This window comes from Amblyraja radiata, chromosome 1, assembly GCF_010909765.2.
Source record: "Amblyraja radiata isolate CabotCenter1 chromosome 1, sAmbRad1.1.pri, whole genome shotgun sequence".
Classification (NCBI taxonomy): domain Eukaryota; kingdom Metazoa; phylum Chordata; class Chondrichthyes; order Rajiformes; family Rajidae; genus Amblyraja; species Amblyraja radiata.
Window position 1 is genome coordinate 101,743,240 of NC_045956.1, and position 26,386 is coordinate 101,769,625.

General features: G+C 42.6%; 1 protein-coding gene across 13 annotated transcripts in view; it reads right to left on the bottom strand.

The window, feature by feature from the left end:
- Nucleotides 1–26,386, bottom strand: part of apbb2 (amyloid beta precursor protein binding family B member 2) — a 300,906-nt gene that overhangs the window by 25,282 nt on the left and 249,238 nt on the right. The gene's annotated exons all lie outside the window — the stretch shown is intronic.

The following is a 26,386-nucleotide window of genomic DNA, read 5'->3' on the forward strand; positions in this document are numbered from 1 at the left end:
GGCAAACTCTTCTAAACTCGCAGCTTAGGTCGCCCAAGTAGGACAGCCCCTTTAAGAGTTGTGTATGTGAAAGGGAAGATGGCGCCTAACTGCAGCGACATTTTGCCAGCGGCACAACAGAAAATCAGCAAATAAAGTATTTCTGAGCTCACCTGTAACAAGAAATCTGCAGAAATCAACGATGTAAGTAGCGAGCTGCTAACGCATTTAAATGCATTAGTGCTACTGCGAAATCCCGAAGATATCGACTGTAAGGGAATCCCCGATTGGAGTGATAGTAAGTACTGTACCTGTAAACACCGGGGAGGCCTTCATGGAGCACGGAATCGAGGCTGTCGGGCAAGATCTCCCAGCAGCAACGGAACTGGAGGTGCCGACTGTAGGGGAATCCCCGATCTCAGAGGAATCCCCGACCTCGTGGAGACTCACAAGTACTGTACCTGTAAACACCGAGGAGGGCTTCATGGAGTACGGAAACGTGGTCATCGGGCAGGATTACAAGCAAGACTGAAGCATAAGGGACTTCGGCCCCCTCTCCCTACCATCCTACTGGCCAATGTACAGTCACTAGAAAACAAAGTGGAGGACTTAAGGGCAAGGCTGCTTTACCAAAGGGAGCTGAGGGAATGCTCTGTGTTCTGTTTCACAGAGACATGGCTCACCCAGACTCAGCAGTCCAGCCTGAAGGGTTCTCCATCCACCGTATGGACCGTACACTGGCATCTGGGAAAGGGAGAGGAGGGGACGTCTGCCTCATGGTCAACTCTTCATGGTGCTTAGACGTGGCAGTCCTATCCAACTCCTGCTCTCCGCACCTCGAACATCTGGCGGTGAAGTGCCGCCCCTTCTACCTACCGAGGGAATTCACCTCCATCATCCTGACCGTGGTCTACGTCCCACCCCAGGCTGATGTCCATCTGGTACTGGGGGAGCTGCACGCCGTGGTCAACTAGCACCAGACGGCTTAACCCGAGGCACTTACCAAAGCCAACCTGAAGAAATCGCTCCCTAACTTGTCTCCTGCAGCGCCTGAGGATCAACACCCTTGACCACTGCTACACCACCATCGCACTATCCCTCGCCCTCACTTCTGAAAATCCGGCTGCTTCTTCCTGGCTGTCGTTTATAGAGTACAGCTCGGCTTTTAATACCATCATCCCTTCCAAGCTGGTTACCACGAAACTGGGCCTCTGCGCATCCCTCTGCAATTGGATCCTCGAGTTCCTCATCCACAGACCACAGTCTGTTTGAATTTGAGGAACTACTTCTTCCCCACAGCCATCAGGCTATTAAACACAACGAATAAGCTATGAGCTCTGAACTGCAAAAGACTATATTATTATTTGATATTTTCACCATATTTGTTATTTATTGAACTTTTTCTTTTTTTCCCCATTATATACAAGGTTTACATATTCACATATTCTGTTGTGCTGCAGCAAGTAAGAATTTCATTGTCCCGTCTGGGACATATGACAATAATACACTCTTGACTTGACTCTTGTGATGAGCTAGAGAGCTGCTCTAAGAATGCAGTCAGGTGGGGTCTGCTGATGTTGAAACAGACGTGCTTAAAACTCACCTAATGAGCAAATACAGTATCGAGGGGGCAAACAAATAGTCTGATTCTGCAGTGAAAATTTGGCAGGAAAAGGGCTGGTTATTAGGTGTGGAATGGAGATTTGATGCAAAGTCCGGAGACAATTGATATAAAGATTGAAGACAGTCTCTGTGGTACAGCCCCAGAGACCTGGGCTTGATCCTGATTTTGGGTGCTGTCTGTGTGGAGTTGCATGTTCTCCCCATGATCACATAGGCTCCTCCAGGTGCTCCAGTTGCCTCCAACATCCCAACAAAGTGTGGTTTGTAGAATAATTGACCTCTGTAAAATTGTAAAGTGTAAGGTGTGGATGAGAAAGTGGGATAACATTGAACTGGTGCGAATGGGTGTCAATGGTCAGCATGGACTCAGTGGGCCAGAGATCCTGTTTTCATGCTGTATCTCTAAACTATAATAAAGCAATTCTGCTGATGTAATGCTGGATTGCTTTGTGGTGGGTATTGAAGTATAGCTGAGTATTACCAGCATACACATGGAACCCAATGGACAAGGGCACACAGGGCGGGCCAGCACACAAATGGGTTACAGGAGGGAACTGGTAATAATACAAGGCTTCAATGTCCAATGGATGCTGCTAGACATGTAATTGTACAGAAGGGAGGATAAAAGCCACTGCAGTAGATACCTTGGCCCCTGGTGGATGGACTTGAATTAAACTAGGCCACATTTGTCCCATTTCCCAGATGATGGAAAAGAGGCAATGTGCAAATATAGAGGCAGGAACAATGGGCAAGATTCCACTCAGGTTAACAACTTCACACTTGCCAATTCAGAGAAGACAGCTAATGGAATTATCAAGATCACAAGTATTCTTGTCTTCTTTAAAATGCAAAACTTCAAATTGGGTTCAACCCAAATAATAAGTATGTTGTTGTTAATAATAATAATAATAATAATAATAATAATAATAATAATAAACTTTATTACGGACTCAAGGTCCAGACAAGGGGCAACATTACATTAAAAATGCATTGCATATCAAATATCATAAATATATATAAAATCATGGTATATCACATAAAAACATCATAATTTATATTTAACAAAAACCCACAATAATTAAGTTAAAAATCAAGATTAAAAGATGATCAATGTCCTACAATGAGACAACGATACCTGTGTCTCCACAACTGGGATTCGTAGCGTGTAGTGCTAACCCTTATGTTTGTCAAGGCCACAATAATTACATTTTTAGAGTCATTTATCCTGCAAATGAATTTATACGTGTGGTGTCTTAGGATAGCTTCTAAAGTACTGACTCCTGCAGCCACAAACATATTACTGGCACTACACCATCTAGGTTGCCTTAGCAGTGTTCTCATGGCATCGTTATATGCCACCTTTAGTCTCTGCATACTTGTCTTTAAATAGTTCGACCACAGGTGCGCAGTGTAGAGTGGTGTGCAGTATGCTCTAAATAGCGACATCTTCACCACATCTGCACACGCACCAAATTTACGCAAGAGGATATTTGCCTGTACATACAGCATGCGTCGTTGCCTATAAATATCCTCATCATCTGTCATTTGTTCTGTAATAATATGCCCTAGATATTTTATCTTATTACAGACACTAAGATTGTTGTCAGACAATTTAAAAACAGGATATTTTAGGCATTTATCCTCTTTGGTTCTACAGACCATAACAGCACTCTTACTAGCATTATATTTAATGTAATGTTCCACACCATACACGGAACATATAGTAAGGAGCTGCTGGAGACCAGCGCTAGATGGACTAAAGACCACAAGATCATCTGCATACATAATATGGTTCACTAAAATATTACCAATCACGCACCCAGTGTTACAGGGTTTCAATTGTTTAGACAGATCATCAATATATAGATTAAAAAGGACTGGGGACAAAATTTCCCCTTGTCTAACACCATTGCTAACCCCAAATGGGGCTGAGACCCTATTGCCCCATTTTATTTGCATAGTCTGGTGGCCATACCAGTAGGCCAGAATTCTAACAATGTATTCAGGCACCCCTCTTTGACTCATTTTACCAAACAGCTTTCTGTGATTAACACGGTCAAAGGCTTTGGAAGCATCAATAAAGCACATAAGGATTGAAGAGTTTTTGCCTCTATATTTGTTTACAATCTCCTTTAGGGCATATATGCATAAGTCAGTGCCATGTTTAGCTTTAAAGCCAAACTGGTTATCTGTGGAGTTAACAAACTCATTTATTATATCCAGCAGAACTCTTTCTAAGACTATTGACAATATGCTGGCTAAAGCTATGGGCCTGTAATTATTTAGGCTGCCTACTTTACCAGCTTTGTCCTTAATGACCGGCACTAACAGGACAGACAACATTGAGTCTGGTAACAAGCCATGAATCATAAAGCCAGTGAAACAAATAGCAAGGAGAGGAGCTATCCTCATATTCGCATACTTCAGATGTTCAGCAGAGATATGATCCAAGCCACTTGCTTTGTTGTTGGACAGTTTGTTCATGGCATGATACACCTCATGTGACATAATCACCATCGAGTCATTACTCTCAATATTGTCCACCCTATACAAGTCACCTTGGACACAGTTGAATAAAGTGCTATAATGTTGTCGCCATAACTCCGCGATATTAGCTGTTCCGGAGATTCCAACTACAGTACATGGTAGAGATGTTTTGCAACTGCTAAGAGCTCTCACTTCCTTCCAAAAATCTGTAGCATTGTTACTTAGCAGCTTCTTAGCCATGGTAATCAGCCCTCATAGCTTGCTCATTTTTACATTGTTAAATAAACAATACTATATAGATTTGTCTGGAACAATGTTTAAAAGAACGAGGAAGGCAGCTGCAGGTGGGACTGAAATGTACTCAATTCATCAATCTGATGGCTGTAAGGATAAATCTATTTCTGGGTCACAAACCGTTAATAATTACCTACTTAATAGTGGCCTGGGGATTTCTTTACAGCCTTCATTAATTATATATTTTTTATGCAACAGAAATGTTTCAAAGGAATGTGGAGTAATAAATGTACTGTGGACTATATATGAATGAATATTCCACAGTGATTATGGGAATTAGGCAAATTAATATTAAATGTATTCTATATTTAACTGTGGAATATGATCGTTCAGCATTGATTTTCCACTCCTGTTCACTTAATTTTCCTGTGTATTTCTCCATCACAAAATGCCACATGGGCATCATAAAGCTACACAAATGGCATGAGAACCGGGTAACATTTACTTCTGCCATATGATATTTGTTCAATATATGTCAGAGGTAATCATGATTCACCAGTCAATGGGAGTGCACTAACCTCACTTTGTTCATGCAAAGCTTCATGTTATTGCCATACATGATCACCCACCCACTATCAAACAATGCATTTACAATGCTTGACATACAGTGCCCTCCATAATGTTTGGGACAAAGACCCATCATTGCTATGAGAATGCAGGGTGACTTGGACAGGTTGGGTGAGTGGGCAGATGCATGGCAGATGCAGTTTAATGCGGATAAATGTGAGGTTATTCACTTTGGTAGCAAAAACAGGAAGGCAGATTACTATCTAAATGGCGTCAAGTTGGGAAAAAGGGAAGCACAACGGGATCTGGGGGTCCTTGTACATCAGTCTATGAAAGTAAGCATGCAGGTACAGGAGGCAGTGAAGAAAGCGAATGGCATGTTGGCCTTTATAACAAGAGGAATCGAATATAGGAGCAAAGAGGTCCTTCTGCAGTTGTACAGAGCCCTAGTGAGACCACACCTGGAATATTGTGTGCAATTTTTGTCCCCTAATTTGAGGAAGGACATTCTTGCTATTGAGGGGGTGCAGCGTAGGTTTACAAGGTTAATTCCCAGGATGGCGGGACTGTCATATGCTGAGAGAATGGAGCAGCTGGGCTTGTATACTCTGGAGTTTAGAAGGATGAGAGGGCATCTCATTGAAACATATAAGATTGTTAAGGGTTTGGACACGCTAGAGGCAGGAAACATGTTCCCGATGCTGGGGGAGTCCAGAACTAGGGGCCACAGTGTAAGAATAAGGAGTAGGCCATTTAGAACGGAGACGAGGAAACACTTTTTCACACAGAGTGGTGAGTCTGTGGAATTCTCTGCCTCAGAGGGCGGTGGAGGCAGGTTCTCTGGATGCTTTCAAGAGAGAGCTAGATGGGGCTCTTAAAAATAGCAGATCCAGGAGATATGTGGAGAAAGCAGGAACGGGGCACTGATTGGGGATGATCAGCCATGATCACATTGAATGGCGGTGCTGGCTCGAAGGGCCGAATGGCCTACTCCCGCACCTATTGTCTATTTTCTATTTATTTATTTGCCTCTGTACTCCACAATTTGAGATTTGTGATAGAAAAAAAATCACATGTGGTTAAAGTGCACATTGTCAGGTTTTATTAAAGGACATTTTATACATTTTGGTTTCACCATGTAGAAATTACAGCTGTGTTTATACATAGTTCCCCCATTTCAGGGCACCATGATGTTTGGGACACATGGCTTCACAGGTGTTTGTAATTGCTCAGGTGTGTTTAATTGCCTCCTTAATGCAGGTATAAGAGAGCTCTCAGCACCTAGTCTTTCCTGCAGTCTTTCCATCACCTTTGGAAACTTTTATTGCTGTTTATCAACATGAGGATCAAAGTTGTGCCAATGAAAGTCAAAGAAGCCATTATGAGACTGAGAAACAAGAATAAAATTGTTAGGCTCATCAGCCAAACCTTAGACTTACCAAAATCAACTGTTTGGAACATCATTAAGAAGAAAGAGAGCACTGGTGAGCTTACTAATCACAAAGGGACTGGCAGGCCAAGGAAGACCTCCACAGCTGATGACAGAGGAATTCTATCTATAATAAAGAAAAATCCCCAACAGAACAGAAACTTATTTTCAGGTGTCAGGTATAGATTTATCAATGACCACTGTCTGCAGAAGACCTCATGAACAGAAATACAGATGCAAACCACTGGTTAGCCACAAAAATTGAATGGCCAGGTTACAGTTTGCCAAGTACATAAAAGACCAACCAGTTCTGGAAAAAGGTCTGGTGGACATTTGAGATGAAGATTAACTTATATCAGTGTGATGGCAAGAGCAAAGTATGAAGGAGAGAAGGAACTGCCCAAGATCCAAAGCATACCACCTTATCTGTGAAACACGGTGGTGTGGGTGTTATAGCCTGGGCATGTATGGCTGCTGAGGGTACTGGCTCACTTATCTTCATTGATGATACAACTGCTGATGGTAGTAGCATAATGAATTCTGAAGTGTATAGACACATCCTATCTGCTCATGTTCAAACAAATGCCTCAAAACTCATTGGCCGGTGGTTCATTCATACAGCAAGACAATGATCCTAAACATACTGCTAAAGCAACAAAGGAGTTTTGCTAAGCTAAAATATTGTAAATTCTTGAGTGGCCAAGTCAATCACCTGATCTGAACCCAATTGAGCATGCCTTTTATATGCTGAAGAGAAAACTAGCGCCCAAAACAAGCAAAAGCTAAAGATGGCTGCTATACAGGCCTGGCAGAGCATCACCAGAGAAGACACCCAGCAACTGGTGATGCCCTTGAATCGCAGACTTCAAGCAGTCATTGTATGCAAAGGATATGCAACAAAATTACTACTTTCATTTACATGACATTGCTGTGCCCCAAACATTATGGTGCCCTGAAATGGGGGGACTATGTATAAACTCTGCTGTAATTTCTACATGGTGAAACCAAAATATATAAAAATGGCCTTTATTAAAATCTGACAATGTGCACTTTAACCACGTGATTTTTTTAAATTACAACTCTCAAATTGTGGAGTACAGAGGCAAATAAATAAATGATGGGTCTTTGTCCCAAACATTATGGAGGGCACTGTACTTTTGGAAGAAATGTTTCCTCTGGACCCACTCTACATTTAATTATTTTTTAAGCCTGTAAGTTGCTTACATTTTTTTAATGCCTGTACGTTGCTTAAATCGTAAGATGAAGCCAGAAATTAATCATTAATATGGTCTCACATCGTAAAGTGGACTTTAAGTCTAACATACGGAGTTAAGTTAAATTCAGTTAAACATGTTATTTGATCAAAATAACATACCAAATTGCTTTTTTTTTTAAATTATGGTCATTGTTTTGAGTGCGCTTGCCATCTTTTTCTGAAGTTTTTTTTTGTGATAAAATTCTATATTCATTGTGCTCTGAAACTCCAATATTAAAAGTCGAACCTCCAAACCCAGTCCAATGGAGCACTGATGAAAATTGCTACTATACCGTATCAGTATAATCTTGTGTTCTTTCCACATCACACCTGCAAAGCAGACAGCTCTGCATGTTAAGTGCAATTATCATGACAAAGATTCGCTCAGCAGCAAATTTCTGCACCTTATTCTGAAACGCAATTATGCAGAATGCAATACTTTGTCATGTATAATAGGCTTTCAACAAAACATTGCTGAAATGTCAGAATTCAGTCTGATGGTCATTGCAAGATGATTAAGTTGAATATATATTTCTAAGTAACAAATGTATTTTTACATGGCTCTCTGTTCCAGAGTTGAGAACAATCTTTATTAACTCATAAAGATCTTTATTAACTTTGGGGCGGCATGATGACGCAGTGGTAGAGTTCCTGCCTTACAACGTCAGAGATCTGGGTTCAAACCTGACTATGGGTGCTGGAGTTTGTATGTTCTTCCTGTGACTTGCGTGGGATTTTCTCCAGTTGCTCCAGTTTCCTGCCACACAAGGAACCCTAATTGACTTGGTAAAAATGGTAAATTGTCCCATTGTGTGCGTAGCATGGTGTTAGTGTGCTGGGATCGTTGGTCAACACGGACTTGGTGGGCCAAAAGGCCTGTTTCCATGCTGTATCTCTAAACAAAACTAAAAGGTTATCAGCCACAAAGCTGTTACTTCTTTAAAGTAAATGAATAATACTTTATTGTTATGTTTAATTTAACTCTACACTGATCTAAGAAAGTAACACTGGATGCATGGATAAACAGGAAGAGTTGAACGATCAACAGGTAATTTATTATGTTATTTTAAATAACATAGGTACAGTGTCGTTACATGATTACCAAAGACAACCAGATGAATATTTTTGAAATGACATATCAATAGCTATAGATCTAGCCATAAAACAAGGCAAGTACTGTATAACAACATCTGTATTATTATAGTTGAATGGTAATTACATCATAAAATGACAATGTAGGCCATCATTCAATGAAAATGCATATTTTTTTGTTTTGGAGGCATTTCTCTTCTCTCGTCTTTTTTTAAAAAAGAGTCTGGACTCCCAATGTCTTGCTGTCTGGTCACCAAGTGATCATGAGGCCCGTCAGAGGCTGACAGATTGCTTGGGATTTCACGGGCAAAAAACACACCTAATTCTTGCTCAGTGTTCACATGCTTACACTTTTAGGAAGGTTTCATACATAACCATCTACTTCTTCAAGTATTAAACACCATTGTACTCAACACAGAGGCCAATTGCAATGACCAATTGTCCCCCTGCCTGAAACCATTTAACTCAGAAGATAGATACATAATGCTGGTCAACAGCATCTCTGGAAAAAAGAAACAGGTGATGTTTTGGGTCGGAACCCTTCCTCAGACTTAAAGATAGAGGTGAGAGGAGGGGGTGGGGAACTGGAAGCGAGAAATAAGAAAGATGTTGTCAAGCTGGAAAGGGTACAGAGGAGATTTACAAGGATGTTGCCAGGACGAGAGGGTCTGAGCTATAGGGAGAGGTTGAGTAGGCTGAGATTGGCTTCCTTGGAGCCCAGGAGGATGAGGGGTGATCTTATAGAAGTGTATTAGAAGCATGTGAGGAATAGATCAGGTAGATGCACAGAGTCTTTTGCCCAGGGTAGGTGAATCAAGGACCAGAGGACATAGGTTTAAGGTGAAGGGGAAAAGATTTAACAGGAATCTGAGGGGTAGCTTTTTCATACAAAGGGTGGTGTGTGTATGGAACAAGCTGCCAGGGGGCATAGTTGAGGCAGAGACAATCCCATTGTTTAAGAAACAATTAGTGAGGTACATGGATAGGACAGATTTAGAGGGATGTGGACCTAACGCGGGCAGGTGGGACTAGTGTAGCTGGGACAGGTTGGCCGGCATGCGTAAGTTGGGCCAAAGGGCCTGTTTCCCCACTGCATGACTGTGTCGTGCAGGATCTCCCAGCAGTAAGGGAGTTGGAGGTGCCGACTGTAAGGGAATCCCCGATCTCAGGGGAATCCCCGACCTCATGGAGACTCGCAAGTACTGTACCTTTAAACACGATGGACGGCTTCATGGAGTACGGAAACGTGGTCATCGGGCAGGATTACAAGTAAGACTGAAGCATAGGGAACTTCGGCCCCCTCTCCCTACCATCCTACTGGCCAATGTACAGTCACTAGAAAACAAAGTGGAGGACTTAAGGTCAAGGCTGCTTGACCAAAGGGAGCTGAGGGAATGCTCTGTGTTCTGTTTCACAGAGACATGGCTCACCCCCAGCTCCCCAGACTCAGCGGTCCAGCCTGAAGGGTTCTCCATCCACCGTATGGACCGTACACTGGCATCTGGGAAAGGGAGAGGAGGGGGCGTCTGCCTCATGGTCAACTCTGCGTGGTGCTCAGACATGGCAGTCCTATCCAACTCCTGCTCTCCACACCTCGAACATCTGGCGGTGAAGTGCCGTCCCTTCTACCTACCGAGGGAATTCTCCTCCATCATCCTGATCGCAGTCTACATCCCACCCCAGGCAGACATCAGTCTGGCACTGGAGATGCTGCATGCCGTGGTCAACAAGCACCAGACGTCTTACCCCGAGGCATTTACCACCGTAGCCGGGGACTTCAACAAAGCCAACCTTAGGAAATCGCTCCATAACTTCCACTAACATGTCTCCTGCAGCACCAGAGGATCAGACACCCTCAACCACCGCTACACAATCATCAAAGATGCCTATCGCTCGCCCTCACTTCGGAAAATCTGACCATTCAGTGGTGCTGCTTCTTCCTGCATACAGGCAGCAACTGAAGAAAGCACCACCAGAGGCGAGGACTGTCCAGAGCTGGTCGGGAGAGGGGGGAGGAGGGGGAAGATATGTTGTTGGACGAATCACACATGGGGACGAGTCAGAGTATAGAAATGAGATTGACCGACTGACCAAATGGTGCCAGCACAACAACCTGGCTCTCAACATCAGTAAGACCAAGGAACTAATTGTGGACTTTAGTAGGGGAAGGATGAGGACCCACAATCCTGTTTATATCAATGGTGGAGAGGGTCAATAACTTCAAATTCCTGGGCGTGCATATATCAGAAGATCTTTCCTGGACCCAGCACACCGATGCAATTGTAAAGAAGACACATCAACGACTCTACTTCTTGAGAAGATTACGGAGATTCAGCATGTCGAAGAGGATTCTCCTAAACTTTTACAGGTGCACGGTAGAGAGCATTCTGACTGGTTGTATCGTAGCCTGGTTCGGCAACTTGAATGTCCAGGAGCGAAAAAGACTACAAAAAGTTGTAACCACTGCCCAGTCCATCACCGGCTTTGACCTCCGTCAAAGGGATCTATCGTAGTCGCTGCCTCAAAAAGGCAGCCAACATCATCAAGGACCCACATCATCCTGGCCACACACTTATCATCTCACCACTGCCATCAGGAAGAAGGTTCAGGAGCCTGAAGACTGTAACGTCCAGGTTCAGGAACAGCTTCTTCCCCACAGCCATCAGGCTATTAAACACAACGAATAAGCTATGAGCTCTGAACTGCAAAAGACTATATTATTATTTATTATTTGCACTATATTTGTTATTTATTGAACTTTTTCTTTTTCCCCACATTATATACAATGTTTACATATTCATATATTCTGTTGTGCTGCAGCAAGTAAGAATTTCATTGTCCCATCCGGGACATATGACAATAAAACACTCTTGACCAGAACTGGAGTGGAAAATATCTCAAAGATATTCAGCAAATGCCTTATTTATAATCTCCCTTTAATTAGTGTAAGTAAAATGGAATCATCTTTTTTTTAATCATCATTGCCGCTCAACATAGTTGGTCGGCAACAATGTTTATAGAATGGCTGGGTTAAAAGGGAACTGAAAAAAAAAGCATTGTAAATGTCAAACAAAATGTGTTTATTTGAAGGAGGGTCCTGACCTGAAATGTAACCTGTCCAATTCCTCCACAGGTACTACCTGACTTGCTGAGTTCCACCAGCACTGTATTTTGTTCAAGTATTTTTAAAGTAGCAATTCATGGATAATCCACACGACTGCAATTGATTCAATTTCCATGCACAATAGAGCTTAAGGCTAATATAGCCGAGCTTTATTCAGTACCTAATGCGATTAACAGAACTATCCCCAAGGCATTTCTTCAGTTCGATGAGAAATATATTTGAATCATCTTTTTTGGAATGGATTTAGAAAAAAAGGCATCTCTTTTAAAATACAATGATCATATGCCTAGAGAGCATTTAAATTATGAGAGACCATTGAAGACATTGTGCTCACTGTACCTTAGTGGAAATAACTACCAATACATTGAGAGTTAATGCACAGAGGTGGGGCACATTGCAGTTCATTTTGTACACATTTGCAAACATTTACTATGCTTTTTTCAGTTCATTTTTAACCCAGCCATGCCATAAACATTATTTCTGTGTTTGCTGACCAATATTGAGCAGTCATGATGATAACAAAGATGATTCAATTTCAGTCGCACTTAATTAAAGGGAGATTATAAACAAGGCGTTTGCTGAATTTAAGGGATGCCCGGAGAGGCATGATGAAAATGGAATGTGATGGATCCAAAGCTGTCAGAGTCTTACAAATTATTATGCCAATGGCTGTTTAGGGGTAGCAGGGATATTGTCTTCCTGATAACAGGAGGAAGAAACCACAGATTAGACAATCAGGAATGTAGATCCCTTATTCTAATTCAATGTCAATGGCAAGTTAAATTACCGCATCAGATCATGAAAGAAAATTAGATTACACGTTCTTCAACATCCCAAAATACATATCACTAATCCCCTCGACCTCCCTTCTTGTGTCTACTCAAATATTTCATTAACTTTAGTCCTTTGGGGACTGAAATATCGACCTGCTAATATCACCCACTCTCTCTACCCCACCTGCCCAGCCACCACTAACATTCAACCTCAGATTTATGCAACGTCACGCTTTCCCTCAGTCACCTAATAAACATTCTACATCCATCACCCAGTGCTCTTGGTCACAAGCTTCAGTCTCTTCCAGTGGAAGAGAGGACAGAATATCAAGATGACTCAAAATTGCAGTGGTTGCTCCATACATCTCCATACTTACATATGCAGAGTGTCCTTGAAATAACAAGGAACCGCGACTACATGTCCGCTAGCGACAGGTCAGTCTCATAGCTACCCGAAGATAGAATTCAATATTGGACAACGACATTATATTTAACAGCCATGCAGACTTGATGTCAACAACAAGTAAAATAATGAATATTTGAAGGTCATTATCTGCACATACTTATACCATGGCATTTTATTTTTCTGCATCTTCCACAGGGCTCTGACCTATTCCTCTGGAAATGCAGCTAACCAATGACAGTGATTCCTTCTCAGAGGAGTTGAATCGCTTCTGAGGCTCCACCAGTACCAGCCTAATAATTATTCACATTTATGGGGAGTTTGGCAAGGCGGTTGGGTTTTCAGCTCTTGACATAATTGAACACATCAGCTGACGAAGACAGGGCAGCAGTGGAAAGTCCACACAGGAGGCTACAAAATCATTAGGCTTTGCTCAGCTGTGTGTGCGTTCAGCGGGTGTGGAGCTATTGATTATAGAAGTTCTGAATAATGCTGGATACAATGGCAGCTCTCCCAGGCCCACCTAAGATTGGAAGGATCGATGTGAAGTCTTTGTTGCATTATATCTCAAGCCTTGGTCAATGGAATTTCATAATTGCAACACGTTTCAAAGTTTACAACTATTTATTAGTAAATATTTGCACCAACTCAAATCTTTACTTTAAAGGCAATAGTAACCTCCAATAAATTATCTTCATGAGTGTGAGCAAATTTATCTTGAACATTTAAGATGTAGCGTGTGTAATGTAAGGGTTAATCAGACTGTGAGCTGAAATGGAGTTGTCAGCTAAATTAGCAGAACCACATTTCGAACCCTGTTTAGGAAAACAGGTAGATGTTTTTGAAGAAAGCTTGGGCTAATTCAAAGGGACCAGTAGATCAAGAAAACACCTGCGAGATCACTGAGATAAGCTTTGCTTTCCCAAAGATATCCGAGACTAGCTCGCGGTGTCTGATAGGACACATAACTCACGCCATTATGATACCGCTCTTTTGGGGATAATTGCTTTGATGATTTGTGATATTGGGGCTCGAACAAAATAATCATCAACCAATTTGATCATTATCCTGTAACAAACCTGATCCTGCTGCTTCTTTGATTAAAACAAGATGGCAATAGGCCCTTTTGGATTCACAGTCTAGGCTCACACACGAGGAATGATCATATGGAGAAGGTACCAGGGACTTGTATCCCCAGAGTGAATCAGCATGCTTAGAGGAATGAATTTATAAATACAGATTGCAGTTCAACTCACTCCAGAGATTTAAACAGAAAATCAAGGCTGACACTTTAATGCAGTCCTTAAGAGATTTTACATTCAATAATGTTCTGAGGTTATGAAAGTGCAACATAAATGTAGGCTAATTCCACCCTTCTTTCTTCAGGTCAGGTGGAGCAGAAAACTAAAACTTTCCAAAGTGAATGTTCAGAACACAACAAGATCCGAACAGCCAGTGTTCAAGCATTACTTGAATGCTCTTATGATACAGGTTGTAATGAAATATATGCAGGATTCAAAAAATTGGATAAAAAAATGGAGGAGGCACATGGTGAAGAGCACAAATGACTATTTATTAAAGCAAACACAGAAAATCTATCAACTATCAATAAAGAAACAATGCAAAATAACTCTTACGCCCCTCTGCGTATTTGAGTCTCCTGTCTGCACTGGCTGGAGCACACAGCACGGACTAAGCGCACTCTCTCTCTCTCTCTTTTGTAATCCTCCTTGGTATCATTTAGCTGTTTAGTGCGTGGGCTGGGATTGACTCGAATATCTGAACAATAGATACACCAGCTCGTTCACACTTGGGGAGAAAGGTTAAATATGTTATTGTTGAAAAAAAAGAGATCCTCTTTTATTAATACATTTCAGTGTTCCTACATAGCCACACGTTATTGTTCCCTCGAACCTACTTTCCAAAGCAATATTATTGACTTTGGAACAAACTGAAAATGTGATCTGCAGTAATTTTGAAACAATCACAATTTCAAGTAAAATTTTAATTCTGCACAGGAGAAACAAGACAAACAAATAAAAACTGGATCAGCACTTTACACTGAACTCAAATATTTCCCTTTGTTTAAAATGTGGTGAAAGTAGCTGGACACACATGTTCTTTAAGATTTAAATGGAATAGCATGATTAACACATCTACAGATGTAACAAAATGTCACCACATGTTTGAGACCAAGAATATCTCATTTGCAAACTATCGAAATGAACACTTGATACTTTATCACCCACTAACTAGTCTGAGGACCATGAGCAGAGAAAGGAAATCTGTCACTTATATCTTTACTCAGCCTCAATGCTGCATTTATCTGAAGATTATGTAATGCAGCATTGTTGTGATTGACTAAAATGCAAAATGATTAGCGGTTTTTGACCAATTCGACCGTTATTCTAGTAGGAGATTTATCTGGTGGGTGTTGCCTGTCATTAAACTCAGTTAATTACAAATAACAACCAGCCTTCAGATTGATTCCTCAATGGCATTTATCATTGCAAAAGTAATTTTTACATATGACCTAATGCTTCCATATCTCCTCAGATATCACATTTCCTTTAATGAGGAATATAACTGACAGCAGAAAAGGTCATGACCTGTCTAATAATTGATAAGTACTTAGAAAATATTTAAAAAGGAATACAAGTACATCTTAGGCTGGCAGGATCAACACTCAAATGGCTTCCTCCTATGATGTGATTTCTTCACCTCCCCCCACCAGTGCCTCCGTGCTCTAATAGCTGCTTCCACAAAACCACCAAGTCTCAACTACAGGGGAACTAGAGATTGGAAGATAAATCCAATAACATCAATGAAAGTGATATGAACCAATGGCACATAATTCCACGTCAGATGGTCAGAACAACATTCAACAAATGCTCAAAGAAATGTTGTGACCAAAATGGGCAATAGTACTCCTAACACATCAACATATCATCTGCATGTGATGCCAAGGAAGGGGCGGGGCGGGGATTCTGAAATCACCAGGGAGATCGAGAGAATTTATGAGGATTGTATAGACAAAAAAGGCACGTATATAAATTGTGGGAAAATTAAAGCTTTGCTATGTACTTATAAAGCAGCTTTACAACAAAGCATTTCTAAATTACACCCTGAATAAGAACCGACTAAGAAAGTCAATATTCGTTAAAATGCTTTAATTTGATAATACTGGGTAGAGTTTCTAATTACCTATCCACCAACCCACAGAAAGTACCTATCTGCACATTTCTATAAAAGGTGAATACAAAGCATTAAAAAAAGGTCCCAGAAAAAATAATTATCCAGGCGTAGGCAGCAGACAAAGGGGAAGGAAGTGCTTGCAGTAGTTTTCAATTTCATCAATCTGAAATATCATGCTCAGACTGATTGCCAGCTGTAATTAATCAGAATCAAAGAGCCTGTTTCTGATAAAAGCATGGCACAAACATTCAAAATACATTATTTTGTCAACACCATAAAGCTTACGTTTAACCAAACACAATCGTTTTGCAAAGTTTTCTTCATTTTAACTGCAAACCCTTCAGAACATGTGCCCTGATAGAAATTTAAATTAGATTAGGTCAATATTGAGTGGGCTTTAATAGTGCAGCATCCAAGAAGAAATTAAATGGTTTTCAGACAAAAATGCTGAAACTCAATATTTAGTGACATCTAATGCTGGATTAGTAATGAAGTGGCTACAATTACTGGCAGGTATTTTATTTTCCATTTCACAAAGGAGTGACCTTTTGTTTTTGTAACAGTCTGGTCCAGTGCACTAGATCCTGGAACCTCACATTTCGCACACAATAATCCCAGCCTCACAAATCCATTTTACTTAAAGCTTTCAAACCTCAATCTTGGCACCGATCGCTCAAACGACCGCAACACAGCTGCACACACTGCCAGCAGCTACCTTAATTGAGTTTTAGATGGTTTATTGCAATAGTTCAATATAACCTCTGACTCAACCATGGACATTTTTACCAGTGCATTCTCGTCCAAAACAGCTCTCAACGGACACATCCTTTGTGCATGCTCACCACAATAGAATGGTTAAAGCCAGAAAGTTAGCTATTATTTAAAACGGTTGTACTATGTACAAGTTACATCATGCACTATTGTAATCACCAGTACCAGACAGTGTGGAAAAATAACATGTTCCAAGTACTTACAGTATTGCAGATATATCTCTCCACGTTAGAAAACTGCCAGGCCGGGAGATTGCAAATGTATTTCTTTATCATGCTCGAAATTGCAATCTTCATTTCAGCCTAGCACATGGTGTGGTGCCGAAGGTCTAAAGAGAAAATAAACTGCTCTATGTAGCGTGCTGCTATTAATTTTCCTCTCTTACCCGCTTCAATTACTGCAGCGGAAAGGAATTAAATTGCCGAGCACGTCAGATGCCTTCACACTACAGACAACACGCTGACTAGAATTATTCCCACAGGCTTTGGTATGCATCAGGTGATGTTGAGTGCTCCTGATATACCCATGTACTTCAATGAACTGTGGAGAACCTCCTGAGAATGACAGCTTATTAATTTATTAATATGCTGATCCAATTTCTTTCAGTCTCTCTGCACTCCCCTATCAGACAGTAGCCTGGTTACATCCTCTGATGTGTCTCACCGATTACAAACAGGTGCTGTGAACGGAGAGAAACCTCTTTTCAATGCGGTGCACACCCTACAATCAGTTTCCACCAATCTGTTACTACACACAGAATTGTTGCTTTCAAACTTGCCAGAGACATTCCTGTAATTAACAGGTTCAATGAGAGAGAAAAAATGTTTCGTCACATTTGCAAAGTACTATGACTTTCCCTTTTCTCATTTATAAATTCCTCTCTAATTTATGCAGTTTAATGACCTGTTTCATTCAAAAAAAGAAGAGAAAAAATACATGGATTACGATGCCAAAATAAATAATGGGATAAATACAAAAGGAATGTTTAGGTGACACAATGGTGCTCCTGGAACAGCAGCTACCTCATAGCTCCAGCAACCTAGGTTTGATCCTAATCTCCAGTGCAGGGTTTGTGGAGTTTGCACCTTCTTCCTGACCATGTGGGTTTCCTCCAGGTATTCCAGTTTTCTCCCACCTACATTCCAAAGCAGTTGGTAAGTTAACATAGAAACATAGAAAATAGGTGCAGGAGGAGGCCATTCGGCCCTTCGAGCCAGCACCGCCATTCATTGTGATCATCGCTGATCATCCCCTATCAATAACCCTTGCCTGCCTTTTCCCCATATCCCTTGACTCCACGAGCCCCTAGAGCTCTATCTAACTCTCTCTTAAATCCATCTAGTGACTTGGCCTCCACTGCCCTCTGTGGCAGGGAATTCCGTAAATTCACAACTCTCTGGGTAAAAAAGTTTTTTCTCACCTCAATCTTAAATGACCTCCCCTTTATTCTAAGACTGTGGCCCCTGGTTCTGGACTCGCCCAACATTGGGAACATTTTTCCTGGATCTAGCTTGTCCAGTCCTTTTATAATTTTATATGTTTCTCTAAGATATCCCCTCATCCTTCTAAACTCCACTGAATACAAGCCTAGTCTTTTCAATCTTTCCTCATATGACAGTCCCACCATCCCAGGGATCAATCTCGTGAACCTACGCTGCACTGCTTCAATCACAAGGATGTCCTTCCTCAAATTAGGAGACCAAAACTGTACACAATACTCCAGATGTTGTCTCACCAGAGCCCTATACAACTGTAGAAGAACCTCTTTACTCCTATACTGAAATCCTCCTGTTATGAAGGCCAACATTCCATTAGCTTTCTTCACTGCCTGCTGTACCTACACGCCAACTTTCAGTGACCTGTGTACAAGGACACCCAGGTCTCGCTGTACCTCCCCCTTACCTAACCTAACCTCATTGAGATAATAATCTGCCCCCTTGTTTTTGCCGCCAAAGTGGATAACCTCACATTTATCTATATTATACTGCATTTGCCACGCCTCTGCCCACTCACTCAACCTGTCCAGGTCACCCTGCAACCTCCTAACATCCTCTTCACAGTTCACACTGATAACAACTAACCTACATTCTATATTTTGTCATAATGTGGCTGAAACAATGGTATATTTTGTGATATTTATTGAGATAGAAAGATACAACTGAGTTTGGGCAAGATATTACCTTGCAACATTCTGTATGTCTGATAGATATTGTGAAATGGAACTCAGAAATTATGGGAGGATTACATAAAACTACAATTTAAAGGTAATGAATATACAGGGTATTATTATTTCCATCATGAACATACAATAGGACACCAGGTCCTACTACGGTAAACTCACGAGCTACTACGGTATGACTATGTGTTAAAAAGTATCACATTTTTACATCCTGAGTATATTTTACTCGTGGACATTTTTAACATGTTGAAAAATCTTCACGAGTTACCACATTTCCCGAGTACCTGCCGTTAGCGCTAAGAAATGGCATGTTGGCCTTTATAACAAGAGGAATCGAATATAGGAGCAAAGAGGTCCTTCTGCAGTTGTACAGAGTTCTAGTGAGACCGCACCTGGAGTATTGTGTGCAGTTTTGGTCCCCTAATTTGAGGAAGGACATTCTTGCTATTGCGGGAATGCAGCGTAGGTTAATTCCCGGGATGGTGGGACTGTCATATGTTGAGGGAATGGAGCAGCTGGGCTTGTACACTCTGGAGTTTAGAAGGATGAGAGGATATCTCATTGAAACATATAAGATTGTTAAGGGCTTGGACACGCTAGAGGCAGGAAACATGTTCCCGATGTTGTGGGAGTCCAGAACCAGGGGCCACAGTTTAAGAATAAGGAGTAAGCCATTTCGAACGGAGACGAGGAAACACTTTTTCCTCACAGAGAGTTGTGAGTGTGGAATTCTCTGCCTCAGAGGGCGGTGGAGGCAAGTTCTCAGGATGCTTTCAAGAGAGAGCTGGATAGGGCTCTTAAAAATAGTGGAGTCAGGGGATGTGGGGAGAAGGCAGGAACGGGGTACTGATTGTGGATGATCAGCCATGATCACATTGAATGAATGTGATATGAAAGTGAATTAGGTGTCAAATTAAACTTCTTTTTATGCTTTATCTGATGGGATAAATTGCAGACTTGATTTTTTAAATCTCAAAATTTTGTAACATTGCTAGAAAATGTACCTGCATCTTGGAGGCCGAAGGTTAGGTTGTTAGCCAAGAAAGATAGACTTCGTTATCCCTCAGTACAGCAACATCAAGAATGATATTGCTGTACTGAGGTATAGCCAAGTCTATCCCTCAATGCTAGCAGCTGATGGGAAGTGGCTGTAAAGTGGGAAGCGGCTGTAAAAGGACAGCGCTGCTGGGGGGGGGGGGGGGGGGGGGGGGGGGGGCAGTTCCTTTCAGAGCGTGTGGGTAGTCTGTCCAGGGGTAAAGTTGCGGGGAGGGCAGGAGCGTTAAGAAGGAGGGGGTCGGCCGGGGATCATCCAGCTCAAGAGCGGGTCAGCGGGCGATGGATAACAGGACAGCGGGCGGTGGAGCTTACTCCATATGTCAGTGCGAGTAACCTCAATTGATCCCTTGTTCGCGCTGGACACAGGAGTAAACTCCACCGCCAGCTGCGATGTTATCCATCACCCGCTGACCCTCTCCGCTCTATGATCTTTGCTCTTGAGCTGGTTCCCTCACTGTTCAGACGGAGAGCACTGCCAGAGGTGAGCGGGCCGGCAAAAGGCGCTGAGATGGCAGTTGGTTCCGCTGTCCGGTGATGGAGGCAACTCGTAGGCGAGGTGCTTCCTTCCCCGGCCACAATGCGGTAGCTCTGGGGGCAAGTGTGGGAAAGGGAACTTGGGAGGACCACAGGTGGATTGGAAGAGAGGGTGGAGAACAAAGAAGAAAGGCAGGAAGCAGGGATTACCTGAAATACGAAACATAGAAAATAGGTGCAGGAGTAGGCCATTCGGCCCTTCGAGCCATTCAATATGATCATGGCCGATCATCCAAAATCCGTACCCTGTTCCTGCTTTCTCCCCATATCCCTTGATTCTGTTAGCCATAAGAGCTATATCTAACTCTCTCTTGAAAATGGACAGTGAATTGGCCTCCACTGCCTTCTGTGGCAGAGAATTCCACAGATTCACAACTCTCTGGCTGAACTTTTCTTTCCTCATCTCAGTCCTAAATGGCCTACCCCTTATTCATAAACTGTGACCCCTGGTTCTGGACTCCCCCAACATCAGAAATATTTTTCCTGCATCTTGCCTGCCCAATCCTTTAAAAAATGTATATGTTTCTATAAAATTCCCTCTCATCCTTCTAAATTCCAGTGAATATATGCCCATTCTTTCCATTCTTTCATCATATGTCAGTCCCGCCATCCCGGGAATTAACCTGGTGAATCTACGTTGTACCCCCTCAATAGCAAGAACGTCCTTCCTCAAATGAGAAGACCACAACTGCACACAATAGGCCAAGTGCAGTCTCACCAGGGCCCTGTACAACTGCGGTAGGACCTCCTTGCTCCTATACTCAAACCCTCTCACCATGAAGGCCAACATGCCATTTGCTTTCTTCACTGTCTGCTGTACTTGCATGTTTGCTTTCAGTGACTGATGTATAAGGACACCCAGGTCTCGTTGCACCTCCCCTTTTCCTAATATTACACCATTCAGATGATAATCTGCCTTCTTGTTCTTGCCACCAAAGTGGATAACCTCACGTTTATCCACATAATACTGCCGCTGCCATGCATCTGCCCACTCACCCAACCTATCCAAGTTACTCTGCAGCCTCATAGCATCCTCCTCGCAGCTCACACTGCCACCAAGCTTTGTGTCATCCGCAAATTTGGAGATGTTACATTTAATTCCTTCATCTAAATCGTTAATATATATTGTAAATAACTGGCAGCACTGAGACTTGCGGTGCCCCACTAGTCACTGCATTTAATGTTCAAGTAGATTTATGATGACAATATGTAATTCATTCAAATGGCCTGAAGACTTTGATGAAATGATTAAAGAGTGAATTTCAGAAAAACTCCAAGTAAATTTTGTTACTGTTACTGACATCAGATTTCACAATTCCAAATCAAAAAAGACTCAGGAAGAATGAAAGTGGTACAAATATTATGACTTAAAACATTTCTGTCAGAGGCGAGGTAGCAAACATTCAGCAGGATTAAATTTTTATCAGCATCTAACTATAATTCATCAAACTTTCATTACATTCTCTTTAAATAAAATTTTGGTCAGAAAATGTTAGCAATATTTTCATCGAGTGCAGAAATGGTTTTGAAATATAAATCACTAAGAACATTACACATTTTAATAAGACAGTCTCAGCAGCAATGATTTTGTGATGAAGCTTTCAGCAACAATAAAAAGTCTGCACAGGGAATTCTTTATGATTACAGCAACAACAAAAAAAAATGGCATCGATGCAACACTTTTAATGAAGTAAAACATCCCAAGGTACACAACTGCGAACACTGAGCCATATATTAAGGCACATGACCAAAAGCTTGGTCAAGGACATCTATGTATTACTAAAACTCTCATCATGTTTGTTATTATGTCTGTGATTCTGTGAGTTTGTCTGTTCATGTGCTCCATGAACTACGCCAAAACGGTATATGATAGCGCTACAATTATTGGACCATCTTAATCACCATTGTCCTGTGGTGTGTTTTCATCAAGTTTCGTTCAGATTGATGGTATATTTTATGTTATTCACATTTTAAACTTTATAAAATCCAGTTTGAGAAAAAGCAGGGTATGACATCACAATGTGATCTCATTTACATAAACTGCCCGTTAGCAGTGTTCCACTCCACCATGACATCACCATGGGATCTCATTAACATAAAATAAAATACACAGGAGTTTCCAACTCACAATGACGTCAAGGGGGTAGGGAGGGGTTATGGAGAGAGCGACTGAGGGTAGGGGAAAGGAGAGAGATGGAGAGGTGATGGAGGGAGTGGGGTAGGGGAGGAGGAAAGGGGAAAGAAGAGGGAGGGTGAAGAAGAGGGGGAGAAAGTGCTGGGGGATGAGGGGGAAATGAGCCGTGCCTGCGCAGTTGGGGGCTACGGGTGAGTGGTGGAATAGTGTGTTGGGGGAATGGGTTGCATTGGGGAAACGGGTGAGTGAACGGAACCCATCAGCTGCGCCTACGCATTTGGGTGAGTGGTGGAATATTGCGTTGGGGGAACGGTTTACATTGGGGGAGGGGGTAAGTGGTGGAATATTGCGTTGGGGGAACGGGGTCCCACTTGGTCTAGTAACCTATAAAAGGTTCTTAAAAGGATGAAAGCGAAGTAAAGAGGCCAAGTGTTTAAGGAAGTAGAAGCAAAGGACTGTAGATGCTAGTTTTCACAAAAGGACGCAAAGTGATGGAGCAATTCAGCAGCTCAGGAGCATCTCTGGAGAACATGGATAGATGATGTTTCAGGTCAGGACACCTCTTCAAACTTTCAGTGACAGGTAAATTGAGGTTATAAAGGTGGAACGGGTGGTACTACTGCTGGTGAGGATGTGTGGTCAGAAACTCAAATATTATGTATATCCACTGTTGTTTGTCATACACATCAATGATCTCTCTCACCCCCCCCCCCCCCCCCCCTGAGTGAAGCAGGAGTGGGTCCGGGATCTGCTGCATGAGGCCGAAAGCTGAAGGTGCGGGGTGAGCAGAGTGCGAGCTGTGTCTGCTGCGACCGCCTCCCCTCCCCACACACCCCTTCCCCCACCCCCCTACCCTCCAGACACCCTCTTCCCCCCCCTTTCCCCACACCCCCCTTCCCCACACACCCCATGTCCCCCCTCCCCACATCACCTCCCCCACCCCCCTCCCCACAGCCCCCTACCCCACACCCCACTCAACCACACCCCCCTCCCCTACACTACCCCTCCCCCCACTCCCCTCTCCCACACCCGCCTCCCCCACACCCTCCCTCCCCCACACCTCTGTCCCTCTCCCCCACAACCCCCTCTCCCCACCCCCCCTTCCCCAACAACCCCTTCCCCCCTCGCTCACACGCCCTCCCCCCACCCCCCTCCCCCAACCCTCCTCCCCCACACACCCCCCTCCACGACACCCCCCCCCCTCCACGACACACTCTCCCTCCCCCATACCCCCCCCCCTCCCTCACATCGCCCCCTCCCCCACACACACACCCCCTCCCATACATCCACCTCCCTGAGTGGTAGAATATTGCTTTGGGGGAACGGGTTGCGTTGGGGGAATAGGTGAGTGGTGGAATATTGCATTGGGGAATGGTTGTGTTGGGGGGACCAGGCCTCCCGTGTGACGGGGTCCCAGTGTTTCAATAAGATCCCTTCTCATCCTTCTAAAATCCAGAGTATACAAGCCCTGCTGCTCCATTCTATCAACATATGACAGTCCCGCCATCCCGGGAATTAACCTGGTGAACCTACGCTGTACTCCCTCAATAGCAAGAATGTCCTTCCTCAAATTGGAGACCAAAACTGCACACAATACTCCAGGTGTGGTCTCACTAGGGCCCTGTACAACTGCAGAAGGACCTCTTTGCTCCTATACTCAACTCCTCTTGTTACGAAGGCCAACATGCCATTTGCTTCCTTCACTGCCTGTTGTACCTGCATGCTCAGTTTCATTGACTGATGAACAAGGACCCCCAGATCACGTTGTACTTCCCCTTTTCCCCAATTTGAATCAATTTAGATAATAATCTGCCTTCTTGTTTTTGCCACCAAAGTGGATAACCTCACATTTATCCACATTAAACTGCATCTGCCATGCACCTGACCACTCACCCAACCTGTCCAAGTCACCCTGCATCCTCATAGCATCCTCCTCACAGTTCACATTGCCACCCAGCTTTGTGTCATCTGCAAATTTGCTCATGTTACTTTTAATCCCTTCATCTAAATCATTACTGTATATTGTAAATAGCTGCAGTCCCAGTACCGAACCTTGCGGTACCCCACTAGTCATTGAACAAGCATTCTCTCTGTTAGTTGATCACTGTGCCTCGTCTTCATCAAACTATATTATTAGTCCAAATGGGGAGAGCTACTGTTGGGTACTTCCTGGACAACCATATTTTCATTGTCCAGCACTGACTTGGACCAAACCATATCCCATACCAACTCTTCATCCTTCAGGCTCTCCCAAGGTAATTACACTCGCACTGCCCAGCCATGTAGGCAGTAATTTGGATCGTAACTCCCTGTTGATCTGTTCCTTTTTAACTTATTTACAAAAGGCATTTTTTGCAGAATGTAAACTGGGAACACTGTAAAGGTGGAAATCTTAAATTTCCAGATCCAGGTTTAATTGAGTTTAGGGCAGGGATAGCAAAGAAATGGAAACAAAGGTGACCATGGCTTTAACAGGTGGGATGAGAATTGGGGGTGGTGGTGGGTGGGAGAGGTCTGCTTGTGTGCTTGAAGAAAAACCGAACACAAAATACAGATGAAGCAGGGGGTGGTGAGGGTGGGTTCAGTTTTGTAGATTTAATAGATTGAATTTCAAGATTCATTAGCTTATTTGGGAGGGCCATGGCTCATTGATAATTACACTATAAACTGGATTACATGGAATCTATATTGCAGTAACAAGAAACATGACTCAAATGGTCCATAGCATTCTTATATAATCAATTTTTCAACCACTCTAATAACTTTGTATCGTTCCATTGCTTTATGCATCAAACCGCCCATTAAATGACAAAGCCAGACAGGGAAATGTTCCGCATTCTAATAGAACCTAGTTTGTCTAGCTGCTGGCAATCATTTTGAAGGTTTTTATTTTAGCTTCAGTGTCTGAATCCAATTGGAGACCATTACTACCTCTAGAGCACCAACAACCATATATCTGTGTGTACAGCCCCACAGGCCTGTCGCTGAACACTGGAGAAAATGATCTCACAACCTCTAGGTGCGCATAATAGCATAATTTGGCTGATTTACTGGATGAGCCCCTGACTTCTTCCAATAATTACCATTCAGTAATGACTATTAAAGTCACCCAGGACAGAATTGATGGAAGAAGCAGATTAAATAATTCAATTAAAAAGTAGTGGAATTCTCTTTAATCTTACGACGAACATGACACTGTTTCAGATATTATACCACCAATGCGTTGACAAATAACAGGAGACAAAAGTTCCTATAAAGTATACAGGAATTAAATACTTTTGTTGGAATGGGGTGAATGGATGGGTGACAAAGGGAGAAGGGGAATTAAGATGATCTGCTTAAACCTCAATAACCAAGATCATGACAGATAATAATTCATCAATCTTTGTAAGCACACTGACACGATTCAATCAAATAATTGGTGCCAAATCGTTGGTCACAATCCTTCATTCAGCAATAGAAAACATGTCTGCACAACTCTTCAAGGGAACAAACCGACCAGCCACATCAGTCTTTTCCCACCTCATTCTCCTTTCCCTAAAAGGGAAAGT